The sequence below is a fragment of the Oncorhynchus tshawytscha genome, linkage group LG10, assembly GCF_018296145.1.
Source record: "Oncorhynchus tshawytscha isolate Ot180627B linkage group LG10, Otsh_v2.0, whole genome shotgun sequence".
In the NCBI taxonomy this organism is placed as follows: Eukaryota; Metazoa; Chordata; class Actinopteri; order Salmoniformes; family Salmonidae; genus Oncorhynchus; species Oncorhynchus tshawytscha.
This window is the reverse complement of record NC_056438.1, coordinates 40,472,798-40,478,797: the sequence shown is the minus strand read 5'-3', so window position 1 is coordinate 40,478,797 and position 6,000 is coordinate 40,472,798.

The following is a 6,000-nucleotide window of genomic DNA, read 5'->3' as shown; positions in this document are numbered from 1 at the left end:
ACCTTTTGGGAGTCTTATTTCAGGCCTTGTTTGCTTTTCACATGTCCAATGTAGCCAATTTATGTAATTCCGATTTTGCACTTATCCTTATTCAGATTCAAGTTGATGCTTCTCAGTCTGTCTAGTTGCTGTTTCAGTCTCTGGGCGTGCTGCTCTGTGTCATCACCCCAGACAAGAATGTCATCCATGATGTTTATGACACCTTCCAGATATTCCAAATGCTGGGCGAGGCACCTCTGGAACACCTCTGGAGCAGATGCAATTCCAAACCGCAGTCTCTTGAATGAATACCTCCCTAACAGTGTATTGAAAGTACAGAGTCGGGAGCTCTCTTCATCCAGTTGGATTTGCCAGAATCCTTGGTTTGCATCATCTACTGAAAATACCTTAGCGTAGGCATTTCAGTAACTACCTCTTCAATGGTACGTAAATTACAATGTTCTCTCTTGATGGCTTTGTGTTTAGATCCTGTGGGTCCATGCATACCCGCATTTTGATTGTCACCAAACTGTTTACCCTCTCAGTTTGCCTGATGACAACATCCATGTTTTCCATGCGGTTCAGTGTTTCACTTTTCTAGGTGAGTGAACCACTAGTGTGACTTCTAGGTCTATTTGTATGTAATGAACTCCTGGAACACATCCAAGTCGTGAATAAATCTTCATATTCACTCAATGTCAGTCTCTGTCTTTTGTTCAAGCTTGAATATTCCCTGTATTAAGCCCATTTACGGACAAGCTGATCTTCCAAGTATTGCAGGTGCGTCTTGTTCTTTCACTTGAAACTCCAGTTCAAACGCTTTACCTTTGTATTGACATTTGAGTGTTTTCTTGCCTTTTGGCTCCAACTGGTGGTCAGAATACATCACTAGCTTGCAGTTGGATTTTTGCATGGAATTGCCACTTTCTTTCACTTTCAGGGTTGTCAAGTCTCTCATGGACAACACATTACACTCAGCTCATGTATTTGTGGTGTTATTTGCATATTGCATTCTGATTGGCCATATGCTAATCATGGCCTGTGGGAATGTAGGGGTTCACGAGGAAAGCATTTCTCTCTCGTGACTTGTAATGTGAAGCAACATCAAGTTAGCAATAAATATGCCTTCATAAAGATTCACCGTTAGTAGTTATTTTACTCACGTACATTCAAGTTTGATTGCACAACATGGGGATAGAACGAGTGTATTCACTAACAGTTTAAATTACAGCACTGGGTTAAAAAGTTTTGGGTAAAAAAAATAAATAGAGGAGGCTAATCAGCATGGATGATGTCGCGGGAGAAGCGCATCAGCCACTGGCAGCAGTGGGAAGAGGCCTGCCGCCAGTGCAAGGTGCAGCGGCAGGGGCACAGCTTGAGAAAGCTAGCCATGGAAATGCTAATGCTAATGCAAAAAGTAGTAAAAGTGTGGAAACTGTGGCAAAATCCTTGCAGAACCAAGAGCATAGTGTGCAGCTAATGAAGTAGTGTGTCACTCCTGTGGGAAAAAGGGACATTACCTATGTGTATGTCATCAAGAGCTGTAAACATGGTTTAAGAAGATGATGATAGCATTTTCCTAGGAACAATGACAGCAGGAAGTGACCCATGGATGATTGACATTCAAGTGATGGACAGAAATGTGAAATTCAAAATATGTGACTGTTGATGTGACTGTTATCCCAGACAATGTGTTCAATCACATTTTTGCAGTAACCAGCAAGCCAGCTCTGCAAAAACCAACAAAACTTCTGCTAGGACCAGGAAGAGCGCCGCTGGACATGATCAGCTTCACAAGTGTGGTTCTACCAAAGGGAGAAAAAGAGACCCTCGAGGTCATGTATGATGTCATCAGAGATCTACACAGCTTTACTAGGCAACCCAGCTATCACAAAGATTGAGCTAGTTGCGCGACTCCACAACATTGATTTACAGACACTGAAAGAAAGCTATCCAAAGCTGTGCAGCGGTCTTGGCACAGTACAACACCCATATACCATCAAGCTGAAACCCAGTGCAGAACCCTACTCACTCTACAACGGATTCCTCTGACAGGATATGTGTAGATTTCATCAGTCTCAATGAGTCAGTGTGTAGAGAAAAATACATACTTCCCACTGACGAACATTCCCACTGACGGGCTTCTTGCAGATCCCGCTAGACGAGGAGTCAGTTAAGCTAACAACCTTCATCACACCTTTTGGACATTACTACTTCAACAATCTGCCTTTTGGCATCGATTCAGCACCTGAACACTTCCAGAATAGAATGGTGACAGAGGTCACTGAAGGCCTGGAAGTTGTGGTCTGTCACATGGATGATTTGTTGGTCCCGGGCCAAACACAGGAGGCGCATGATGCAAGACCTCATGCCGCATTGCAGAAGATGGAAAAAGCAGGCATAACTCTGAAGATGGACACATGTGACCTGACCTGTCAAGGCTGTCAAGGAGATGGCGGAGCCATCCAACATAAGCGAGCTGCAAAGTTTTCTAGGAATGGTGAACCAACAGGGAAAGTTCATCCTTCAGTTAGCAGAAAAGGACAAACCTCTCAGAAACCTAATCTCAAAGAAGAAACACTGGTCCTGGGGGGCCGACCAAGTTAAAGCCTTCAAAGAGCTGAAGGAGGAGCTGACATCCACACCTGTGCTAGCCTTGTCCGACCCAAACAAAGAGATCAATGTGTCAGCTGATGCGTCTTTCTACGACTAGGAGTGCTGCTGCAGAAGAAGAGTGAGGAATGGAGACCCAGTTGCCTACGCTTCCCGGTCTCTCACACCGACTGAGCAGAGATACGCTCAAGTGGAAAAGTAAGCTCTGGAGCTGACATGGGCATGTGAAATATTCAGACGCCTTCTCATTGATCAACACTTTCAGCTGCAAACTGATCACAAACTACTCCTGAGCCCTCTGGGGAACCCATCCTTGGACATCCTTCCTCCACAAATCCAACGCTTCAGGATGAGGCATGAATTACTCCTACACGATTGCTCATGTCACTGGAAAGTATCTATGGACTGCAGACACGCCGTCACATGCACCAGTCAAAGCCAAAGCTAATGCAGCAGAAAAGGAGCTCACAGATACTGGAACACAAATATAGAGTACCAGTCAAAAGTTTGGACACACCTACTCATTCAAGGGGTTTTCTTTATTTTGACTATTTTCAACAGTGTAGAATAATAGTGAAGACGTCAAAACTATGAAACAACATATATTGAATCACGTAATAACCAAAAGAGTTAAACAAATCAAAATATACTTTATATATTTGAGATTCTTCAAAGTAGCCACCCTTTGCCTTGATGCCTGCTTTACACTTTACACATTGTGTAGGGTATTGGAGGCTATTTTGCAAATGACACAACCGAAATCGAGGATCGGTAGGATGGTCCGTTTTACGAGGGTCTGTTTTGCAGCATGAGTGAAGGATGCTTTGTGGCTATGTGGCTATGTGTGGCTAGGCTATGTGTGTCTTTGCTATAAGGATCTCAGTTGCAATGTGTAAGGGGCTCTCAGAGAATTCAATGATATACACTGAATTGATCTGAGAGTCACAGGGTTGTGATGGAGTTCCTATAATTAAAGATGGACTTTGTGATAACTAACTCTGACTTGTGTGTGGTTTGCTCTCATGATTTGGTAAATAGAGGAAATTTCCACGACATTTGGCGACGAGGAGGGGATGTGAATCTTCACTCGGTGACCGTTCCTGACGATCTAGGTAAATAAATCGTGCACGAGGGATCCCCTAAAACTTGGGATCTTTGGGAAACCACACTTCGGGAACGAAGCAGATGGACCAACCTTTGATTTGAGAGGAAGCGAGCCGGGTGGATACCACATCTCGAACTGAGTTTTTAAAGAAAAAGGTGAGCGAACCACACACAGATTTGAAGTCGAGTTTTTTTAAATTATGCCTGTTACGTATACTGAGCGTGAAGGAAGGCACCTTGGCGGCGTAAGCAGGGCCGAGTCAGGGGAGAGTAATCTGACTGTTTGTGGACTCAAAAGATACTCTGCACTGTCCGTTTGCCAGTAACCAAAATCCGTCCTGACACTGAATTGATCACAGTGGGGATTTGGTGAGGTCTGTCGGGGTGAGGGGCCAAAGGGACTGTGCATTCTAGGTGAAAACACGGCATTTGGTGAAGCCCTATTGGAAGAAGGACCTCATTCTGTGCGTCTGTGTGATTGTCTAAGTGACCCTCAGAGGTGGTGAATTACAATTATTTTAAATGTGCTAGCCAGGTATGCCCTGAGTTACTCTGTGTGAGTATTTTGTAATGGGATCACTAGGTAATAGTTGTCGGACCGTTCTGTGTGAGCGGGGTAGGGTTGACTCTGTGTGGGCAAACCTTTTTATGTTCTGATGTTCTGTGTGGACGTCTGACCAGTTCTGTGTGAACATCTGACCAATCCTGTGTGGGTGATCCTTAAAGTTCTGTGTGAGTACCTACGATTTCTTAAGTTTTATATGGGTTCTGTGAATTATTTGAAATTATGATAAATTGTATGTGTGTATAATCAATTACTAGAGATTTGATAAAGTAATGCTGAGAATGATTAGATACAATTTAAACCACCCATTCGTAGACGTACGTAGGTTTTGAGTTGGTATCTTAAATGGATAATTTGATAAAGATGAGGTTTTAAGCACTATTAAAATAATCTCCAAAATCTGGGATATTGAGCTCTAGAAACTGATTAGTGTGTCCTAATCTTACCCTAACGATGTAACTATAAAACTCATATTGGATTATCTCCATCTGGGTGAAACATTTTAAATTAAACTGCCCTTTAAGGTCTGAACATGTTATATTTTTTCCTCCCAGTATGAGAGAAGTTGCGGGATTTATTGAATAAACTGAATAAAGTTAGAGAGAATTAAGAGGGAATCTCGATGTAATTTATAATGTCGTACAAAGCCTAAGGTTTTCCATCAAACTAATTATCATTGCGTGATTAATGTTTGCGTGATTAAGTAAACATAGTCTACTTTTATTAAAAGGCGCAATATCTGTTTCCTAGTCATTAACTGTCGATTTTATTCTTTGATTGCTAATATATTCATTTGGAATTTGAGAATCATAGCTGGAGTAACGTTTGTACTATTAAAATTGGGCTATTATTCTTCTGGGAATTGCCGATAGTGACGTGTTTTGATTTTACTTGTAAATTGGGTTTATTTGCGGAGAGTCTTAGTTTTTCACATAGCATTAGTGGTTCAGTGGTAGAATTCTCACCTGCAACGCGGGAGGCCCGGGTTCCTTTCCCAGTCAATGCGCCAACTGAATTTTGAGTTTTTTGATTGTAAATAATCTATTTGTATGTTTTGCCTGGAAATTGTGGCAATTTAAATGCACAAAAATACCTTGACGAGATCCTTAGGCCCATTGTAAGGCCCAAGGTATTGTATCTGTGACCAACATGCATATCTGTGTTTCCAGGCATATCTGTGTTTCCAGACTGTTTCCAGTCATGTGAAATCCAAAGATTAGGGCCTAATTAATTAATTTTAATTGACGGACTTCCTCATGTGAACTGTAACTAAGTAAAATCTTTGAAATTATTGCATGTTCAGTATAATTATGGTGAGCTCTAAAGAGTTCAGACATGTAACAATGCTAGTGGTCATGAAAAGGAATGCATCATCAGTATTCCTTTTAGCTATGGGTATAACCCTGTGTTCCAATATTGTGTCATATCTGGAGAGTTGAATGGACCACTGGACTATTTAGAAACAAGGGCCTATACAAAACCAAATACAGAAATGAGACCAAATCTATCCGTGAAAGCACTAATCAAAATCCACTGGTCCATGCTCACCCGGAGGCTCTCCTTCTCTACTTACAACACCAGATCTGAAACATGTAACCTTGTTGTTAATCTACTGAAATAACAATCATGGAAATGCCTTGAGTTAATCCATGATTCTTATTAAGCTTTATAAGGGATTGACATGGCCTAGCCTACCTGCTATTTACGCTTGGCCTTCATGATCATTTTCACAGATACTG